Raw genomic sequence first — 23,785 nt, 5'->3', positions numbered from 1 at the left:
TTGGGCCTGGGAAGCTTCACAAGGGATTTTTACCGAATCTTCAAAGAAGAACTAACACTCATTCACCTCAAACTATTCCAAAAATTTCAAGAAGAAGGAAGATTTTCAAACTCTTTTTATGAGAACAGCGTAATTCTAATTCCAAAACCAGATAAAGACACTACAAAGAAAGAAAACTATAGGCCAATATCCCTGATAAACATAGATGCCAAAATCCTTAACAAAATTTTAGCAAATCAGATCCAGCAATACATTAAAAAAATTATTCACCATGACCAAGTGGCATTCATCCTAGGAATGCAAGGCTGGTACAACATTCGCAAATCAATAAATGTGATACATCACGTAAACAAAATGAAAGATAAAAACCATATGATCATATAAACAGATGCTGAAAAAGCATGAGACAAACTCCAGCACCTATTTCTGATAAAAATGCTCAGCAAAGTGGGAATAGAGGGATTATATCTCAACATAATAAAGGCCATATATGAAACATCAACAGCCAACATCATACTCAATGGGCAAAACCTAAAAGCATTTTCCCTTAAGAACAGTAACAAGACAGGGATGCCCACTTTTGCCATTCTTATTTAACACAGTACTGGAAGTCTTAGCCACAGATTTTAGACAAGAAGGAAAAATAAAAGGAATCCAAATTGGAAAGGAAGAAGTAAAACTGTTATTACTAAAGTAATGTGATATTGTGCATAGAAAACCCTAAAGACCCCATAAAAAAAATCCACTAGATTTAATCAATGAATTTGGCAATGAATTTGGATACAAAATTAACATCCAGAAATCAATGGCATTCTTGTACACCAATAATGAATACTCAGAAAGGGAAACTAAAAAAAAACAAAAAACCCAAAAAACCATTTACCATTGCAACAACAACAAAAAAACGTAACCAAGGAACTAAAAGACTTGTTCTCAGAAAACTACAAGACATGGAAAAAAGAAATAGAGGAAGATATAAAAAAAGTAGAAACAAATACCATTTTCACGGATTGGAAAAATCAACATCATTAAAATGTCCATCCTACCCAAAGCAATCTACAGATTCAATGCAACCCCTATTAAAGCACCAATGGCATATTTCACAGATCTAGAACAAATACTCCAAAAGTTCACATGGAACCATAAAAGACCCTGAATAGCCACAGCAATTTTGAAAAAGAAGAACAAAGTGGGAGGGATCACAATACCAGATATTAAGTTATACTACAAAGCCATTGGAATCAAAACAGCCTGGTACTGGCGCAAGAACAGGCATATAGATCAGTGGAACAGAACAGAGAACCAAGATATCTATCCAAGACAGTATGCACAATTAATATTCGACAAAGGAGACAAGAGCACACAATAGAGAAAAGACAGTCTCTTCAATAAATGGTGCTGGACTCCGTGAGGCAGTGGCGACAGCGAGAAGATGAACAACAAGTTCGATGCATTGAAAGATGATGACAGTGGGGACCATGATCAGAATGAAAAAAACAGCACACAGAAAGATGGTGAGACGAAAAAAACGGAACAAGACAAAGGTCAGAGCAGCAGCAAGAGGAAGGCTGTTGTCCCGGGACCAGCAGAGCATCCCTTGCAGTACAACTATACTTTCTGGTACTCCAGGAGAACCCCTGGCCGACCCACTAGTTCACAGAGCTATGAACAGAATATCAAACAGATTGGCACCTTTGCTTCTATGGAGCAGTTCTGGAGGTTTTACAGCCACATGATACATCCCGGGGACCTGACAGGCCACAGTGACTTCCATCTCTTCAAAGAAGGAATTAAACCCAAGTGGGAGGATGATGCAAATAAAAATGGTGGCAAGTGGATCATTCGGCTGCAGAAGGGCTTGGCATCCCGTTGCTGGGAGAATCTCATCCTAGCCATGTTGGGGGAACAGTTCATGGTTGGGGAGGAGATCTGTGGGGCTATGGTCTCTGTCCGGTTTCAGGAGGACATTATTTCAATATGGAATAAGACGCCAGCAACCAAGCAACCACAGCCTGAATCCGGGATACACTTCAGCAAGTGCTTAACCTACCTCCCAACACCATTATGGAATACAAAACCCACACCGACAGCATCAAAATGCCAGGCAGGCTGGTCCCTCAAAGGCTCCTTTTTCAAAACCTCTGGAAGCCGCGGTTGAATGTGCCATGACCCTCTCCCTCTCTGGATGGCATCATCATTGAAGCTGGCATCATCAGAGTCTCTTGTTCTGTGGCGTGCTACCTGGACAATCCTTTTGTCCTGGACAAGAGGAATTGGAAGAGCATTTTATGTCTGAAGAACAGGCTGACACGCAGCAGCTACAACAACAGCTGAGATCACTTAATAAATGGTGCTAAACTAAAAAAATAAATAAAAATAAAAAATAAATGGTGCTGGAAAAATTGGACAGCTATATGCAAAAAAAAAAAAAAAAAATGAAACTAGACCACCAACTTATACCATACACAAGAATAAATTCAAAATGAATAAAAGACTTAAGTGTAACATGTGAAACCATAAAATTTCTAGAAGAAAATGTAGGCAGAAAAATCTCAGACACCATATGTAGTGAAATTTTCACTGATTTATTGCCTAGGGCAAGAGAAATAAAGGAAAAAATTAATAAATGGAATTACATCAAATGAAAAAGCTGGTGGAAATGGAGACTGGTGCAGCCACTATGGAAAACAATATAGTGCTTCTCAAAAAATTAAAAATGGAACTGCTATTTGACCCAGTGATCCTACTTCTTGGAATATATCCTAAGAAGCCTGAAACACCAATCAAGAAGAATATACGCACCCCCATGTTCATAGCAGCACTATTTACAACAGCTAAGATCTGGGAACAGCCCAAGTGCCCATCAGCAGATGAGTGGATAAAAAAGCTGTGTCCTCCAGTGGAGGGAGTCCAGGAGGCAGCCAATCAATGTTTCTCTCCTACATCAATGTTTCTATCTCTCTAAAAAGTCAATTAAAAAATATTTTAAAATAAATAAATAAATAAAAAATGTTAAAGCTGTGGTACATTTACAGAATGGAATACCATGTAGCTATAAGAAAGAAAGATTCCTTACCCTTTCAGACAACATGAAGGGACCTGGAGAGTATTATGCTAAGTGAAATAAGCAAGTCAGAGAAAGACAAGTACCACATGATTTCACTTATTTATGGCATATAATTAACAAAATAAGCTGTCTACCAAAAGAGATCCAGAGTCATGAAAATAGGGAACAGATTAACAAACCTCATAGGGATGGGGCTAGGAGGGGTGGGAAGAGATTAACCAAAGAATTTATATGCATATATGCACAACCAACGGACACAGACGCTAAATTGGGGAAAGCAGGAGGGGATGGAAGCGGAAGGAGGGTGTCAATGAGGGGAAAGAGGGATAGCTGTAATACTTTCAACAACAACAAAAGTTTAAACTTCCACAAAACACACAAGGCTTATTTGGTTTTATTAGCTACATTCAGAAACAAAAATTTTAATCCTATGCAAAAATTGTAGAGAAAGAGGGCAAATTCCTCGACTAATTTGATGAAGCTAAAATACCTTCATAGTAAAAACTGACAAAGATAATATGAGAAACTAATTTGAAAGTCAATTTCAGTCATGAGCACAGATACAAAAATCCTAAATAAAATATTATCTAAATAATATCTAGATATACATAAAAAAGGTAATAACATATGAACAAATTTGGTTTATTACAGGAATAAGAGGTTGGTTTAACATTAGAAAATCAATTAATACAATTAACTACACATTTAGTTTAAAGGAGATATATCATACAATCATCTTAATAGATACAGGAAAAAATATTTTCTACAATTCAACATACATTTCTGATAAATATCCTTAACAAACTAATAATATGAAAAAAAAACCTTCCTTAACCAATAAACAGTATCTACCAAAAACCTACAGCAAACAATATACTCAATGGTGAAATGCTGAAAGCAATCCTTTTGAGTTCAGGAGGAAAAGACAAAACATCAACTCTTGTATTCAATCTTTTACTGAAGGTCCTAGCCAATACAAAAATAAAAATGTAAGAATAAATGTAAGATGTGATTTAAAACAAAATAGTCATTTTTAATTTCAGTTAAAATGATAACTACCTGTCAACCCCAGAGAATCTATACAAAAGAGTTTATGAAAGACCTGAGCAAATTTGCTGGATTTAAAATCCACATGTAAAAGTCAAAAGCATTTCTATGTATAATGAACAATTAGAAAGAACAATATTGAAGGGACACCATTTACAATAGCATTAAAAGCAATGAAGTACCTAGAGATAAATCTAGTAGAGGTATGCAAGGCCAAATGAAGAAAATTATACAACTTCTGTGAAATGTATTTAAAATGACAACAATAAGAGAGGATTTATACCATGTTATGTTATTGGAAAATACCATTTTATAAAGATGTCAATTCTTCCCTAATTAATCTACTGAGTCAATGTAATTTTAACATAAATTGTAGCATGTTTTTATTTTAACTCAACAATCTGAATTCAAATTTTCTGTGGAAAAGTAAAGGGTCAAAAATAGCCAAGACATCCCCCCAAAAGAGGAATAATACAGGGGTTTGCCTTACCATGTATCAATTCATATAATAAAGATATAGTTGTGAAAACTCTGTAGTATTGACACAAGAATACACAGAAAATCCAGTGGAACAGAATAGAGAGACTCGAAAAAGATCTATATATATACATAGAAACTAGATATATGGCAGAATTGGCAAAACAGAGCATTGGGGATAGGATGGGCTCGTCTATTGTTCTGGGATGGTTGATATCTACTCTACCACACAACTTCCTCACACCATACATCAGATCAATTCCTGGTCAAGCAAACATTTAAATATGAAAGACAGCCCTGGCTGGTGTGGCTCAGTGGATTGGGTGTCATCCCATGGACTGAGAGGTCCTAGTTTGATTTCAGGTCAAGTCACATGCCCAGGTTGTGGGACTGATCCCCAGTAGGGCACATGTAGGAGGCAGCAGATCTATGTTTCTCTCTTATGTCGATATTTCTATCTCTTCCTTCCTCTCTCTCTAAAAAAAATCAATATAAACATATTTAAAATAAATAAATAAATATGAAAGGCAGAAATATATAAAGTATTTATATATAGGAAGACAATATAGGAATATAGATTTATGACCTTGAAGTAAGAAATATATAAAGTATTTATATATAAGAAGACAATGTAGGAATATAGATTTATGACCTTGAAGTAAGAAAAGGATTTCTTTAATAAAATACAAAAAGGCACAAAATAAATCATATAACATATTATAGACTCAGTTACACTGAAACTAAGAATTTTTGTCCAACAAAAGATACTGAGAGAGTAAAAAGAGAGGCCAGTATTTGGAATCTTTGAAACATACACAACTGACAAAGTATCAGTACTCACACCATAAAAAGATCTTCCACAAATTAACAAGAGAAAGATAAACAACATAACCGAAAAATAGACTAAAGACAGGCACTTCAGAGAAGAGAAAATAGGAATGGCCCATAAACATGTGAAAGGATGCTCAATATCACTGTAATCAAGGACATACAATTTCACTCTTACAAATTAGTAAAGATTAAGAAATCTGATAATATCTAATGTTGGAGAGATTATGGAGCAAGAGAAATTCTCAAACGTTATTGGGAGAGTGTGAATTGGTATATCCATATTGGAAGGCAACTTGATATTCTCTAGTAGTGGCAAACTTTTGTATACCTTCTGACCCAGCAATTCCACTTCTATTTATTCCCTAGAGAAACTCTTACATCCTTGTACAAGAATATTCATAGCAGCTTTGTGTATAATAGCAAAAACTTTAAAAATAACCCAACTGGCCATCAATAGAAAAATAAATAAATTTAGTGTGCTATATATACACAAGGGAATACTATACAGAAGTGAAAATAAATTTGTCATATGCATCAATATGGTTGAACTCCAAAAGTGTCAAATTTAGTAAATAAGTATCTTATAGAAGGAATATATACCTACATATATCATACGTGCATAAAGAATCTCATTAATGCCCTGGCCGGTTTGGCTCAGTGGTTGGAGCGTCGGCCTGCAGACCAGAGAGTCCTGGGTTCAGTTCCCGCTAGGGGCATGTACCAAAAACAACAACAACAACAAAAATCCCATTAATATAAATTTCAAAACACTTAAAACAAATCAATATATTATTTAAAAATAACACATGTTTAAACTATCACAAAAGAAAGATAAATAAGAATGTGAAAAGATGCTCAACATCTTAGTCATCAGGGAGATGTAAATCAAAACCATAATGAAATAGCACTTCCTACCCACTAAGATGGCTATAATAAAAAAGACAGATAATACCAAGTGTTGGTAAGGATGTGGAGAAATTGAAACCCTCATATACTTCTGATACAGATGTAATATGGTCAATAACTTTGGCAAACAGACTGGCAGTTCCTCAAAAGGTTAAATATGGAGTTACCATGAGAACTAGAAATTCTACTTCTAGGTATTGAGACACTCCAAGAGAAATAAAAACAAAGTCCACAGAAAACTTATACACAATGTTCACAGTAGTATTATTCATAATATTCAAAAAGTAGAAATAATCTAAATGTCCATCAGCAGAGGAATGGATGAATAAAATGTGGTATATCCATACAATAGACTATTTTTCAGCACTAAAAAAGAATGAGACGCAGACCACAATGTAAATGAACCTTGAAAAGAGTACACTTAGTGAAAAAAAAATCAGTCACAAAAACCACATATTGCATGACTTCATTTATATCAAATGCCCCAAATAAGCAAATTTAAATAGACATAAGGTTGATTAATGGTTGCCGAGGGTACGGACTGGGCAAGGAGAGAAATGAAGGAATAACTGCTAAAGGACACAGGGTTTCTTTGGGGGATGATAAAAATGCTCTAAAATGTATTGTGGTGATGGTTGCACAACTCTGTGAGTGTACTAACACCCATTCACTTGTACACTTTAAATGGGTTTATTGTATGGTATATAAATTTTATCTCAAAAAAGCTGTTACAAAAGATAACTAAGGGCAAGGCTCACACGCATACACAAAGGTAAATAATCGTGACCTGATGCATGTGTTAATTAACTTGATGGAGAGAATCCTCTCACAATGTATCAAGGCATTATGTACAGTTTAAATATATGCAGTTTTGTCGATTATACCTCAATAAAGCTGGAAAAAAAAAATAAGGGCAAAGGAATATAAACACAAAATTCAAATGATTTTTACCTTTGAGAGGTAGAGAAGACAATGAAATCTGAGGAAACCCCACAAGACATTTCATAGTAAGATGCTTTTTACTAAATTATAGGTAATACATGTATGTATGGTGTATCACAATTCTAAATACTTTATATACTTAAATATGTTAATGGCAAATAAATGTATGAAAAAGTTTAAACTCTTTAATGTTAATAAAACAACAATCATTTTTAAACCTATGAAACTGCTATGGGTTGTCATTCAGGTGGTGAAATACATGCTCTTATGCTGGGGGTGGTTGGATCTTGGTAGAAACTTTCTAGGTGACAATTTGATAATGTGTATCATGAGTCTTAAAATATGCATATCCTTTCATCCAGTTTTTCCAGTTCTAGGAGTACATTTATATTTCTCTCTCTCCTGGAATCTGGGCTGGCCATATGAATGGCTTTCACTAACAGAATGAAGTGAAAGTGATATGTTGGGACATCAGAGACTGGGTCTTAAGAGGCTTATCTGACAGTTTCCACTTTCTCCCTTTTGAGAGCCAGCCACCCAGAATGATAAAGGACCACATGGAGAGAGGTCATGGAGGAGGAGAGACTGTCTCTGATGATGCAGCCCAGCCACACTCTTAGCTGGACGCAGCCACATAAGTAACTTCAGCTGTACCACACAGGGCTGCACTTCTCAGCTAAGCCCAGTCATCCCACAGAACACTGAGAGATAAATCATGTTACTGTTTCAAGCCACTAGGTTTGGGGCGATTTGTAATGCAGCAACAGAACTAAAACAGTATCCTAAAGAAGCAATGAGATAGCAACAAATATTTATGTATATAATAGCAAAATACTAGAATTAATCTAAATGCCTATGTTGGACTTTTATTGTTTCTTTGACTACTCAGCATCCATTCATTCTTTTATTTCATAACAAATTCCGGAATTTCCATTGTGAAAACCTTCCTCTTCATTTTCAGTCAATGTGGCTCCAATGAAGTTTCCCCCTACACCAGGAGTAGACATATGACTCAGACCCGGCACCAGATCCCCCTGGGATTGGCTCAGGGATGGACCATGACTCACACAATCTGGTCAAAATCAGAGTGAGTCCCAGATTTATGCAGGAGTTTCAGGAAGGTGTTCTTTCTTTCTTTTGAGCCTGTTAATAGATAAGAAAGATTAAAGATAAGAGTTCCTAAGAGGCTGGGAATTAAATGAACATCAGAGAAATCAGAGCTGAAAGATAAAGATACCTAGGTCTAGATGATATTTTCAAGTCCCAAGATCAAAATATACCCTGAATTTTCTGGGTATGTGAGTCAACAAGAGTCCTCTTTTTATTTGCCTAACCCAGTTGAGTTTTCTGTCTCTTGCAACCAAGATTCCTAACTAATACAAGGTTTGTCTTAGGGAAAGTTGGTTTGCCAAGGGACAGACATACAATCAAACTAATTCCAGAAAAGAGAGGAAGTAAAAGGAAGGGGAGAATCTCTGGGTTTCATGAGAACTGGATTGTTACCAAACCAAAAACCTCCCCTCCCTTGCACAATCAATTGCCATACCCAGCCAATTACATACCTCAGTACTTGAACCCTATTTTATACCCTACCCTAAACCACTCCACTTTTATTTATTCATTCCACAAGCACGTAAGACTCCCACCATGTGTCAGGAACTACACTGGGCTTTGGAGATACAGCCCTGGCTTCATGGAGCTTACAGTCTTATAAAAGACAGAATGCTGACAAATGACCACACGTGGAATCTTTAATCATGGTTGTCATCCGTGTTGTAATGGAGAGGGAAGGAGGGCATGAAAGCCTCTACAGGGGAATGCGATCTAGTCTGGGGCAATTGAGAAGGACATCCGTAGGAAAGTGACATTTAAGCAGATATCTAAGGGATAAGTGGTGTAAAACAAACGAAGAAGGGGAATGTGTTCCCGGCAAAGGAAACCCCATATGCCGTGACTCTGGTCCAGAACTCTTTCCTCTTTTTCAAAACTGATGCAGGTCCCTCCTCCATGGTCTCCCTGCCTTCACCCACTGCAAAAGATGAGGAAGAGTAGGAACAATCTTCCTAAGCAAAGGACTTAACCATGGCATTCCTTGTTCAAACATTTTTAGTGAGTCTCTACTGCCTCAAAATAAAGTGTCGCTCAAGGCCCTCCAGTTTTACACTACTCCATTCCTGCCATTGTCTCCCCCTCAGCCCCTCACCAATGGTCAAACCAAACCAAACTGCTCATAGATCCCTTTACAGATACTCCATACTTTCCAACTTCTAGCCCTTTCTCTGCCTTGAGTGCCTGCCAATTCCCTGCGTCAAGATCACACCTCATCTGTGAAGTTTTCCCTTGTAAATGCACCGTAAGTAACTTCTTTCCTTTTAATGCCAATGATGCTTGATCTGACTTTTTCTGAGGTGTTATGTGTGTACCTGATCCCTTCAGAAGACTGTCATTTCCTTGAAAGGGAGACCTGGCTGTGATGGGCTTGATTTTCATAGGACTCATCACAGGGTTTTGCACTGAGTGAGCTGCAGCTGGGGCCCATCCCTGCCCCCAGTGTCTGGACCCAGGAATCTGGGGAATTTGCTACCCTCTGCCCTCGTTTCTCCTCTTCTCATAGCAGAGGCTCTTCGGAATGGTTCGCGGGATCCCTTCATTCCTGAGAGGGAGATCTGAGCTACATTCTACTGCATCCACTCTCTGGAACTTTGTACAGCTTCTGAGTCAACCTTCTCTGCCAAACAGGATACATGCTCCTCTCTCCCTAGCCTAGTCCACCCATCGTTTGCTGGCTTTGAAAGGACGTATTTTCAATTCTCTATTGGGGTTGGAGGCTCGAGGCCGGTGGGTGGGAGCTCACTGTGGTGTTGGAGACGAGCTGGCTCGCTTGGAATCCTAGCCCTCCAACCTAGCGAACCCATGACTCTGGACAGGTGCCTTAAGCTCGCTGTATCTCTACTCTTTCATCCACATGGTGGGGATAATTGTGCACTTGCCTCCAGACAGTGGGAAAATACATAGAAAGTGCTTTGTTCATTGTTTCCTCCAACAAATACCTCAATAAATGGTTGTTAATCCCATCTGTTTTGCTTCCCCTTATTTTGTTCTCCCCCACCCACGCCGCTTTACCTCTCTTTCCCCGTGAAACTGCCAGCCAGTGCCCATTACTGCCACACCCCCATCTCCTCCTCTCCTTCCCACAGCCTCCCTTTCTCCTCTAAGCACCCACAGTGCCCTCCCGAGGAAGGCAGGGAGCAAGTGCTAGACTTAGAGTGAAATAGACAAGCCCCATGGGCAGCCTTATCTCAAACTCAACAATTTCAATTTGCAGCTTCTCTTATCTGGAGAGTGGAAGGCTTTCACTTCAGATCCCAGGGCACGTGCTCTTCGGCTCTCCTGGGATCCAGTCATCACGTTGTCCTGATGCCAGCTGCCACTGGGCGGCCGAGGTTCCCTCAGCCCCTCCGTTTGCTCCATTCTCGGCCTGCTCTGCCCCACAGGACTGGGCAGGAATGAGAAGTTCCTCTCTCCCTGGTCGTAGAGGCCCAGCCAGGGCCTGAAGATGTGGGCCTGGCTATGTTCCAAGGTACCGTATTGCAGTCCTTCTGCGAAAAGATTATATAGCAACAGGAAGATCCCTGGAAAGTCAGAGCAAATATTTTAATGGGCAAATTGTAACCAACTCCACAGTGTTGTAGGCCTGAGTTTGGTGGACATAGGCTATGAAACCTCAAACAGCCTTACCTTTGGGGGCCTAGGTTCCCCCAGCACAAAAGCAAACATTCTAGGAGTCTGGGAGGCATTTTATGAAATCTTCAGACCCAAGTTCTCGTGAATGATTTGGGGTCGCGTCAGGACGATGACCCGACACCAAAGATGCTCTCCTTCCAGTCTTTTGAATTTATGTAGCCCGTGACTCTGGACAGCCCTGGTTATAATCAGCCAAGGATTTCCAATAGCAAGAATATTAAGAATAATGGATAACATATGCCCGCTACTGAGCTAAGATGTATGTGCATTAACCCCTTAATCCCCATGGCAGTCCCAGAAAGTACTTTTACATAGGAGGAAATAGAGAGATCCTTGTTCCATATGCATGCAAGTACAGCTCTCTGTCACCCCAGCTCTAGAGGGAGCTTGCTTTTTAAGTCCAGCAAGAAGTATCCAGCTACATTTTATACTATATACAAATGTTGGGAATTACTAATTCATTATATTAACTCTTGGCTATTTTAATAAAGAGCTTGTGTGTGTGTGTTTGTAAAGAAGCATAGTGCTGTCCCTTTTGGTTGGTCCCCGTGCCTGTAAGCTAAGTAAGTACCTGGTATAGACTGTTTAGTGCCTTATGCCAAAATAGGACAAATTTTGAGTACTATGAAATTCTAATTATCAGTGAACTACAGATGTGTTTATTTTACAGTTTGTTCCCTAAAACTGTACATAAATTTTATTGCAATGATATAATAATAGCTAACATTTCTGAGCACTTGCAATGGGCCAGACCCTCAGCCCGACACATACATGCTCCCTCATTCCCTACCACAGCCACCAGCAGGGCGGAGATTACCAGCGCTCAGTTATAGGGGAGGAGGGGAGGCTCAGAGATTAGGCGGCTCCATGAGGTCACACAGCTGGGAAGTAACACACTCCTGGCTTTGTCTGCCTCTGGAATCCAGGCTCCTAACCACATAGCATGCTGGGGTAAAAGTAGCGGATGTATTTTAAACATTTGATTTAAAAATAAAGAATATTGCTCGGGCTGGTTTGGCTCAGAGGTTAGAGCATCAGCCCACGAACCAGAGTTGCAGGTTTGATTCTGGTCAAGGGCACATACCTTCGTTGTGGTTAGATCCCTGGCCCTGGTCAGGGTCGTGTGGGAGGCAACCAACTGATGTGTCTCTCTCATTGGTGTTTCTTTCTCTCTCTCTCCCTCCCTCCCTCCCTCCCTCCGTCCCTCCCTCCCTCCCTCCCTCCCTTCCTTCCTCCCTCCCTCCCACTCTATCTGAAAATCAATGGAAAAATATTCTTGGGTGAGGATTAAAAAAAAATTAAAGAAAAATAGATAGAGAGTATTAGGGGCACAGAGAGAGAAATCGAGGTAAATCCATCAACTAAAGGGACCTGGTCTTTCCAGCCTAAATCTTCCCTTGATTCCCCGAGAATGAAAGGCTCAAGTCACAGGGAAGCAAAGGCGAGAAAGGGCCCGGCAGCCTGATTCAGCAACGTCACGGGGGTGCGGAGCTTTGTGCCTCTACGCTTTTCCTTTCTTCAAATTCTCCTCATCTTTCCTCAACCCATATCTTTCTGTTGCAACAATGCCATTTCTCCCTGCTTTAAAACCATCCTCTGTCTTAATGGATGATTTTTATTGACACCCTCTTCTCTTTGAGACTCCTGACTAATAGGAATGCAGATTAGGAATTTATGAATTTGCTTTCAATGACACCACAGGAATGGTATATAATTTTTCACACATTGCTTTGTCCCACCTAGAAGAAAAAAAAAAGCCTACAATGAAATATAGTGAGTTAAAGGAAAGGTCTTAAGTGATAGCAATTGATTTTCTGTGAAGTCTTTGCTTAGAATGCCTTTTAGAGAACAGCAGGGGTCCCCCCACACACTTCCCAGGGGTTCTCAGAATCATTCTTCCCTCTCATCTTGCAAGTGGTTGCTGCCAGGAGGTGTCAAGCCACACAGGAGAGCTGTGGGGGCTCAGCCCCAACCTTTATTATCTGTCCAGGGAGGAAAGAGTTGCCTGAAACCAGCTTTTATGTCTCACACCAGCAGCATTTAGCCAGACAATGTGGACATAATGACCACTTTTAATCTGGTGGTGGGGAGGGGGCGGGGGGGACTACCAATCTGAGGGTTTGTAACATGGCTTCTGTTCTAGGACAGGCTGCAGAGCCTCCTGCTGCCGTGGGGACGCCTCCTGGAGGACACAGCCCGGCTCACTAATGATTTCTGGATCCCCTTCTTCACAATGGAAAAAATCAGTGAGAAGAAATGTTACAAACTACTTTGTTCCTAAGAAAAGCCATTTGTTTACAAAAATTTAAGCCTAAGAGATGCGTTTTACACCAGCATTATCCAATAGAAATATAAGGTAAAAATAAACCAGTGAATAATACATACATACTTTTACACCAGCATTATGCAATAGAAATATAAGGCGATCGCCTTTGTAATTTAAAAATTTTTAGTAATATTTAAAAAGATAAAAATAAACCAGTGAATAATACATACATACTTCTAATGATGCATTGTCAGTGTATGAAACATCCAAACCTGTAGGAATTTTTATGAATTTATTTGAGCCAAACTGGTGACAACTGCTGGAAAGTAAAATCTCAACAAATTGAGAAAATGCTCCAGAAAAATGGCAATTTTGGACCTTATTTTATACATTACAATCAAAGGAGGAGGAGTAAGGGGTTACATGAAATTCAATGGTAATAGATTAGAGAGACAGAGAAAGCAAAGTAGGGAAATCTCTGGGACTGGATAAAAAATAAAACAAATAGACACATACTTCTTTTACATGGGCGGGTATAGGGTAGTTAACAGTTAACAATTAACATGGTAATAACAATGAGAATTTGTGGTCTCTGTGGTGCAGGTGGTTGTGCTTTGAAGGGTGGAGGGGGGAAAAGAAAGTTACTTTGATATTCCAAAGTTACTGTTATTGTAGACACACAAAAAACACCCAAACAAGCTCAGTTAATGGCCTAATGGCCGGCCTAGGACATGACTACCAGCAAGTTTTAATTTCAGACCATTCTATGTGGTTATTTCCTGTCTCTGAGTTTGTAAGGTCGCCACGCAGGCCTCCCCTGAGCTTGTTACATTTAGTATGTGGCCTCTTCATCCACAGCATTTTATTTAACCCAATATAGCAAAACACCGTCTCAACATGTTATCAATATTTCAGAATTTACTGAGTTATCTTTTCATACTAAATCTTTGAACTCAGATGTGTGTTTTATAAGTACAGCACATCTCAGTTTGGCCTAGGTACACTTCACGTGCTCTACTGAGGAGCACGTGCTCATGGCTATTGTACAGGACAAGGCAGACAGAGCTGTGGCTTAATGTCAGCACCTGTATACATTGCTTTAAGCAGATCTTAACGATAAAATTCAGGATTCACATAAAAACATGCATAATGCATAAGTCTGTATTATTATTTCCACTCTCTGTCAAGCAAAATGCAAACACCTTGGGGGAAAGGACAACTCATACGTAGCCAGACAGGTTTCTGAATGATGTTGATAATTCTGTGGTTGATTATATGTATGTGCTTGGATGGTTTCTTTAAATATCAATTACTAATCTTTGTCCAATTTTATATTATTCTATTTCCAACATTTGATTTTTGGGAAGATCTCCACACTCCTATATCTAGTCACCTATCCAACTGTTAGCATAGGTGTTATTGGTGGGGGTATCCTCCTGTGCCTCTACCTGTTGCTGGTGGAAGAGGAATTCTTGGAGTGCCATGGGAATAATAATTTGCTGAGGCCCCTGTGGGAGGATGAGGTATTGGGGGAAGCTTTATTGATGAGATAACATTAAAGGAATTCCCCTTCAGGGTCCCATCTCCCTCTGTCCCGCCATGTAAAAAGTCCCATTTTGTCTTCAGCAGAGCTAGAATCAAGGCTAGAATCAGAGTTTCTGTTCCATATTAAGGTCCAGTCCAGTCCAGCATCTGGCTAGGTTAGCTTGTGTTCCCAACTGCAGTCCATTGCATGTGGGATGGCCATGCAGCATCTAGGGCCATGTGGCAGGCTAGCACAGGTCACAGAACAAGCAAGTCCAAGGAAGCAGGAAGGAAGCTGGAGGAACAAGAGAAAGAATTCCTTTGTCTGGGGATTATGTATTCCCAAATTTTCACAGGCTTGCATTGGGGTCATCCTCCTAGCCAATGATCTTTGTTCCCAGGTTAGACTGACAGACAAGCATCTTTCCTACATCGCCCTGACTTGACTGTGCATGTGCTCATCTCCCCTTTGTTTGATCCCTTTCCCCAGTGATCTGCAGAGAATGGACTGGTGGTTCCCTGGGGAGTGTAAAGCTGCAGCTTGGTGAAGCTGCCCAGATGACTATGCTTATAATGCCTGGCCTCCCCTTTGCTCTTTTCCTGTTATTAATATTAGCTAGCTAGTTACGATGATAACTTAGGTAGTTAGCTAGGTACTAATAAAGGAAGGCAGCAAAGGGAATCAGACATTACTGAGTATAATCAATTGGGGAGCATGAGCCTGTTTGCTTCACCAGGAAGCTACAGCTTCACTCACTCCCGGGGATCACAGCATTGCCTCCTTAAGGATTAACACCTCTCCCTTTCTCCCTCCAGTACCAGATTGTCAGAGGAAGCACAGGGAGGCAGGCACATGCACAATAGAAGTCAAAATGGTGCAGAGGTAGGTGCTTGACCTGTCATAGAGGCCTGTCAGTCTAACCTGGGAAACGGATCAATTGGCTAGGAGGTGGACCCATTAGAAGCCCGCAAAGCTTGGTAAGTTGATTAGTTATTTTGATTTTGCTTTTCTCTTTATTGATTTTAGAGAAAGAGGAAGGGAGAAGGAGAGAGAAATAGAAACACTGATGAAAGAGAAAGCTGATTGGCTGCCTCCTGCATGCCCCCCACTAGGGATTTGGCCCACAACTTAAGCATGTGCCCTGACCAGGAATCAAAGTGGCAACATCTTGATCATGGAATCCAAGCAGTACCCCATGCAACCTCTCTCTTCTTTCAGCACCAAGACTTCAAATATTTTTAAAATAAATGGATTAAGCCTGGCCAGTGTGACTCAGTGGTTAAGCGTCAACCCATGCACCAAGAGGTCACTGGTTCGATTTCCGGTCAGGACACATGCCCAGGTTGTGGGCCCGATCCCCAGAATGGGGCATGCAGGAGGCAGCCAATCGACATTCTCTCTCAATGTTTCAATCTCCCTCTCCCTCTCTATTCCTCTTTCTCTAAAATCAATAAAGAAAAAATAAATACATAAACTAAATGGAAGTAAATCAAGATCATATCTATCATCTTTGCTACTTTTATACAAAAGACTAAGTGGTTTAAGGTTGGGAATAAAGCTGAGTTAGAAGTTACTTATTAAATTCCTTAGTTTATTAAAAAAAAAAAAAGTGGGGCCGGTGAATCAAATGAGACTAGACTATTAGGTTCTATCTTGCAATGTGAACAGTCCTGCCCCCGTTTTCCTCACATCATTATGGTTCTGTAAGAGAATACAGATCTCATTAAGCCTTCATTTTTATTCATCTCTTCGTAAAGATGTGAAAGTAATAATTCATTCATAGTTAACATCAACAAGGGATGTCCCATTCTCAAGTATTCCCACCCCTACTATGGGCTTTACTCTTCCACCCAGCAGGGCAGCCCCAGCATTTTATAATTACATGTTAATGCAGAACAGAATCCTACCTCGTTTTATTTTGCATTTCATTTCCAGAGTAATTTGATGTGTGTGCAGAAGGGAGGGTGTGAGGAAATGTAAGCAGTGCTCATTTATTATGCTTTAATTTAAACCAGATCTCCCCCTAATCCAATTCTGAGTAGCACAGTTTATACCAGTGAGCAGTAAACACTAATAAAGATCAACTGCAGGAAGAGGAGGGACATTTCTGCTGGGTATGCCTGCTAGTGAAAAAAAACAAGCAAAGGAAGTCTAATACATTCACAGTTTGCTGCATAATTTTGACCTAGACATAGAAACCATGACACAATTTTGGTTTTAAACTGTCTAGTTCTATGAGGTGTGTTCTTCCAACAATGTGGTTGACTACCCCACCTCAGACTCCCTCCTACCCACGGCCATATCCTTGACCTTGCCACTACCAAAACTCAGGTTCATATCTGAATTCCTAGGTCCTTCCCTCCAGTATCCTGTATCATTGTTCTACTGCTGCTATAGCAAATTACAACAATCTTAGTGGCTTAAACAACACAAATTTATTCTAGTTGTGTGCATTAGAAATCTGACTTGGATCTAACAAGGCTAAAATGAAGGTATTGGCAGGACTGTGTTCCTTTCTGTGGGCTCTGGGTAGGATCCATTTCTTGCTAATATAACTCTGGTTTTGGTTGTGATGACAGTGTCCTTAGCTCCAGGAGTTGAATTACAATGGGTCTAAGCCAGGTATGGTGATTTTAGAAACTCATGTTTTCAGTCACTTTGCCCTACATGTTCTCCTACCAAACATGAGCAAGTCGGTTGGGTCCCATCTGGGATTCTCCTCTCTGATAAAATGAGAGCTCTTGTCAATCTTATCTTTCCTGCTTTGAATCTCCAAATGTTTGAAGATATCATGTTTAGAAGTGTGGCAGCAATTTGTGATGATGAGTTGACAAACTTAAGAAAGCAAGCTTTCACCTTGAAGAGGGCAGAGCAGAAAAACACAGAGCCTGAGTCTTTGGACCAAATCCTGGGATGACCTATTTTTAGACTTCCTATTTTTTGAAACATTTAAATATCTTTTTTTTTTTTTTTTTTTTTTTTTCTTAAGCCTCTGCTTATCAGGTGCTCTGTTCTTTTTTTTTTTTAATCCTCACCCAAGGATATTTGTTTCCATTTATTTTCAGATAGAGTGGGAGGGAGGGAGGGAAGGAGAGAGAGAGAGAGAGAGAGAGAGAGAGAGAGAGAGAGAGAGACATCCATGTGAGAGAGAGAGACATTGACTGGCTTCCTCCTGCACAACCCCCAACCAGGGCTGGGGACCAAACCGCCCTGACCGAATTGAACTCTTGACTCTTTGGTCCGCAGGCTGACGCTCTAACTGCTGAGCCAAACCGGCCGGGGCTCAAGTGCTCTGTTCTTTTCAGTCAAAAGCATTCCTAATGGTTGCAGGCCTAGGTGAATCTTTGGGTGAACTGTGACATCAAGGGACACTGTACCTGGAGGAACGTATGCAGATTCACAGAGGTTCTCAAACCTCAGGGTGCATCGGAATCACCTGGCAAGCTTTTCAAAGTGCGGGTTCTAGCGTTCCAACACCAGAAAGTCTGATGCAGGAGGTCCAGGGTGGGTGGAGGAAAATGGCTGTGGCAGCCATAGAGGAGTGGAGTTCAATCTCCCTCCAAGAAAGAAGCTGCTTCTCAGCTGTGAGGAGCTCGGTCAGCTGACATCTTCCTGTTGTTAACACCTGCGGGATCCAGCTTAATTTTGGGCCAGAGTCACACTCCTCTCCGTACCAGTGATGAAGTGTGGCAGGGGTATTAGGGCATGGCCATTTCTGCCCAGTGTGGGGCTCTAACGGGCTATCTTTGCTCTGAAACTCCCCACTGGGTTGGCTGAGACTTTGTGAGATCTGCCTCATGCTCTAAGCACTTCCTGCCCAATCCTGGTTCCTTCCCTCTTTCCTCTCTTTCCCAGGTGTTAGGTGAGCATAGTGGTATAAAGCCTTTCTGTGCCCAATACTGCTTCCTCCCTTTTCTATATTTCACAGGTGCTGCTACCCAATGAACCTCTTGCATTCCTAATTCCATCTTAGGCTCTGCTTCCCAGAGGACCCAATTTTTAAAAAACCCACCAAAGGATGAGTCTGATGCAGGTGATCTGTGGTTAAACTTTGGGAAATGCTAGCATAGAATTTGGGTTCTTTGTTCCTTACCCCAACTCTAGGGATGAAGAGAGATGATGTTTATCAGACTCTGCCTCCATGGCCCAGCCTGTATCCTCCTCTTTATTCTTCTCTGGTGGTACTTTCCCTTTTTCCCACCAGTACATTTAGCATAAACATTTGGCAAATGGGTCCAACCTTGGTGGCTGCGAGGAAACTTTGTGGTATTTGCTGTTGAATTACTTTACAAAATTGTACAAAATGGTACAAAAAGATTATGTGTACATATTTACTTTTTTCAGGTATTGGAGTACCTCTGTGGAGCACTTAACAATGCCTTTGCTTTCACTCCTGCAGTCGGAAGGTCCATCGGGGGCTCGGATCCTTTTGGCTACAATTTTCTTCTGGAAACCTTTCAATCTTTGAATGAGGGGAAATGGACACCCAGTGGGAGCAAGCATGTGGCAGAGGCCCACCATGAAGAAGAACCCTGAACTCAGGCAAATGCTAGTTTACCATATTGCCTAGAACCAGCCTCACCTGAAGCTCACATTTCAGGTGTCCAACTTTCAAAACCAGGTTTTACTTCAGTCCATCTTTGGAAAACTAATACAAATCACAGATATAATAACCTAAATTATATTTGTCAAATGCTCATTTGTCTTTTTTATAAATCTTTTTATTTTTAATCCTCACCTGAAGATACTTTTCCTTTGATTTTTTTTTTTTTTTTTTTGATAGAGTGGGAGGGAAGGAAAGAGAGAGAAAACATTGATGTGAGAGAGACACATCGATCAGTTGCCTCCCACACAACCCTGACCTGACCAGGGCCAGGGACTGAACCCAAAACTGAGGCACATGCCCCTGACTGGGAATTATACCTGAGACTCCTTGGTCCTCGGGCTGATGCTCCAACCACTGAGCCAAACCAGCCAGGGCTCAAATACTCATTTGAATAGAACCAACTAAAACACCAACAATACAAAAAAAGAACAAGTGGCCCATTGCTAATGTTGACATTATATCCATAATGTAGAGTGCCATTTTGTAAAGTGATTCAGCAATGAGTCAGGGTGAATTAATGCTAATTCTTCCAATCCTCATGGTGTAGACATCCTGTGAAGGCATCAATGACATGAATAACACACATTAATTTTTGTCATCGCCACCCATTGAGTTGCTAAAAACAGGAGTCTTCCTCATAGCTCCCTCTTACGCATTGCTCACCTTGACGTTAACACAGTGGTATCCGCATACTTTCTAATGATGTTTCTAACCCATTCACTTGGCACCACCTCCACTGCCATGATTCTTGCCTCATCTCTCTTCTGGACTCCTCTGACTGTTTTAATGGCCTCCTCCCATGCTTGCTTTTTTCTAACCTTTCTCCACAAGGCTTCCAGAGGGATTTTTTAAAATTATAAATTAGATCCTGCCACTTCTTGACGTCGAGCCTTTCAGTGACTCTGCCCTATGGGGGGAAAAAAGCAAAGCTACTTACTTGGCCTACAAGCCCTGGAGCAATCTGATCTCCCCACCACCACCACCACCACCACCCTGCAGCCTCATCTCCCTCCTCTCTCCTCCTTGCCCACCACGCTCCAGCCACGCCAGCATGCTCACAGCTTTCTGAATGGGCCAAATTCTTGTCCCTATCAGAACACTCTTCCGTCTTCCTCCCACCAGGGCCGCCACTCCCTCAGGAAAGCTGTCCCTCACCACCCCAGCCTTCTGTATTTGTCCCCTCCTTTGGTGCCTACTGTTCCTTCATAGAATGGACAATGTGATAGTTTGTGCAATGTATGTTTTCCCTACTCTGCTGTACGCTCCATGAGAGCAGACATCTTGTCTGTCTGGTTGAACACCCAAACCAGAGACAGTGCTAGTTGCATCACATTTAGTTTTAAAATGAATAGAATTGATTTGATCATAGCTCAATCTTACTCTCACCAAATTTTCAAGGTGTCTCATCCTTCTACCAGAAAATAAAGGCTTTGATCCTACTTGCTGATAATTTCTATTGGGCTATTGAAAACACTGTATTCTACTAGGTTTCCTGAAACAAGGAGTAGGTGAACAGTAACTTATTTTCATTGGTTCAAATATTCAAAATACTTCCATAAAAGTCACTTGGAAAAAAAGAATATATTAGAAGGTTTTAAAAACATAGCCTGTAACTATTTCCTCTAGGCTTAGATTCTCAAAAAAGCAGTAACATCCCCAGTGGTCCTGAATCCCACGTGAGACCCCACAGCTCTGTCTCTCAGCTCAGCCACCAGCTTGGAAGCCCCAGCAGCACGAAGACTGGAGTTTATAATCCACATGGCTGGTTATGTCTGCATTCTGGGCCAAGCACACTTCTCACGGATCTGATGGTCCCTCTTCCCAGGCAGTGTGATCTCACTAGAGGGGTGGGGTTGAGGGTAGGGTTGGGGGTGGGGCTGGTATGGGAGGTTATAAAGACATAAAGAAAAGGAGTAAAGTGTTCTGAGAGACTCGGGAATATGGAAGAAATTCTAAGGGGGACGTCAGTCAGGATTTGGTCAGAGAAGCAGAACCACTAGGAGAAAGATACACAAGAAGGGGTTTCTTTAGGGATTTGACCTTTCACAATCATGAGATCTGGTTATACGGTCTCTGTAAGGCTCTGTGTCTGGTGTTAGAGCCTGAAGGCTTCGGCCAGTAGTCAGGAAGGGAAGCAGTTCTCAATCAGGGCTGCTTTTGCCTCCACCAGCTCCGCTGGAGACATTTGGGTTGACATAACTAGAGGATGAGGTACTAGTATCCAGTGGGTAGAGGCAGGGATGCTGCTAATCTAGAATGCACAAGACTATTCCCCACAATAAAGAATTATCTGACCCGAATGGTTCCAGTACTAAGGTTTAGACACTCTGATGTAAAGTGAGGAACAAGTGGGAACCCGTGCGTGTAATCTGGAACCCAAGAATATGCACTAGAATCAGTGTCTTTTGCTGCTTCTGACTTGAGCAATGCAGGTGTCCTGCTGGTGTCTTTTGTCACAGAGCTAGTCATGCACTTGGCTCATCTGTCAGGGAAGCCGCAAGGGACCCAGGGGCAGGTGGCAGAGCTGCAGGCTCAGTTGCTGCTCCCCACCAGTGAGGTGGCCAGCAGAGGGACCAAGTGTGTGAGCTGCAGGCACCTGGTGCCTCTGCACCCAGGACTCCTGCAGTCCCCCAGCTCGAACCCCCCACATAAAAGCAATATGGCCACTGCTTTCAAATCTTGAGCAAAACGTATCTTGTGGCCCACCTTACGCACAGAGGGAAGAAATTCTGGAAAACACAGTTCAGCATTGGCAAGTTGACATTTTATAAAGCCAGCACAGGATATATACGGAAGAGTTGTGTATTAGTCAGGGTTCTCTAGAGAAGCAGAATCAGTAAGATATGTGGATGGATAGATAAGCAGATGGACTGATGGATGGTTTATTACAAGGAATTGGTTCATGTAATTATGAAGGCCGACAAGTCCCAAGATGTGCGGTCAGTCTGGAGACCCAGGAGAGCTGAAGGCATGAGCTCCAGCCTGAAGGCTGGCAGGCTCGAGCCCTAAGAAGAGCTCATGTTTCAGTTGCAGTCCGAAAACAGAAATAGATCAATGTCCCAGCTCAAAAGCAGTCAGGCAGAAGAAATTCTCTTTTACTCAGCCTTTTTGTTCTATTCGGTTCTTCAGCTGATTGGATGAGGCTTGCCCACATTAGGGAGGGCAATCTGCGACACTCAGGCTACTGATTCAAATGTTACTCACACACAGAAACACCCTCAGAGACACACCCAGAATAAAGTTTGACCAAACATCTGTATACCCCATAGCCCAGCCAAGCTGACCTTGCAGGAGAAGAACAAACTTTCCTCTACCCTCGGGGTTCTTCTGGCTGATCTAAAAATCAAATAGACATGTGACAGAATAACAAGGGAAAATAACCAAATTTAATGCATACGCATATATAGGAATTCTGCATACATGGGCGAGTCAGAGACCTACATGCACAAGAGGTTCAGAGATAGAAAGGGAACATGGTTATGTAAGACATCCTGCGCTAGGAATGAAGTAAGGTTCCTTGGGGGCTTCAAGGATCATTGCAGGGTGACAAGAAAAAATAGACCTTTAGTAAAAAGAAGTTTGCTCTGCCCCACAAATAGGTCAAAAGAAGTCATTTCTGATAATCTCTTATGGACAAAGCCTGTAATTCAAATTTTTCTAGGTAGTTAAGTTGGGGGTGGGGGGAATTTTTCTTAAGCCTGCGGCTACAGTTGCCTTTAGCTCAAAACAATCTGCATACCACAGAGGCACATCTTGAGATGACTCATTCTGTCCCTCCATAACATATAAAATTAGCCATCTTAAATTGCTTGAAGCATTTTCTAAATAGTATGTCAGTAAACACAGGGAGCTGGAGTAGGGTCACTCTTGGTCAGACCTTCTGTAGACCTTGTGTGTACTCTTTCATTAGAAGTTGAGTTGTTCACCAGACTTCTATAAAAGACACTAATTATCCCATATCAACATCTTCTTAAACATTCCCTGGGATATTCCGGAAAAAACCTACTAGAATGTTGTGAAAAACAAATGTTTTCCTCTTCTCTTTAGGAATAAAGTAAGATAGAATTAAAAATTTCAAGATCCAATAGTTTAAGTGTAATCAACTCTTCAAGATCATTTTTTACCTTCAAAACATAACAACTGAGCACAAAATAATAAACCCTAAAATCTGAAACAGCAAGAGTCTATAGGAGAAAAAAAGAACATAAGACAACCTCTGTTTTTACTCTAATCACAACAGCTATCACTATATTCAACTGGAGGTAAAAAGCTTTGAGAGATGAAATTCCCCAAGAAAATAAAACCATTGCTTTCCTGCTTTTTATGAAGGAAAAGAATGAAATTCTTCTGAACTTCACTAGTCACCAAGAAAAA

The 23,785-nt window shown here is 41.0% G+C and overlaps 1 pseudogene; it reads left to right on the top strand.

Moving 5' to 3' along the window:
- Positions 1–1,432: 1,432 nt before the first annotated feature.
- LOC118633410 lies at positions 1,433–2,212 on the top strand (annotated as a pseudogene).
- The last annotated feature ends 21,573 nt before the right edge of the window (positions 2,213–23,785 follow it).

This window comes from Molossus molossus, unplaced genomic scaffold (assembly GCF_014108415.1).
Source record: "Molossus molossus isolate mMolMol1 unplaced genomic scaffold, mMolMol1.p scaffold_m16_p_18, whole genome shotgun sequence".
Taxonomy (NCBI): Eukaryota; Metazoa; Chordata; class Mammalia; order Chiroptera; family Molossidae; genus Molossus; species Molossus molossus.
This window is presented reverse-complemented; position numbering and strand designations above follow the sequence as displayed.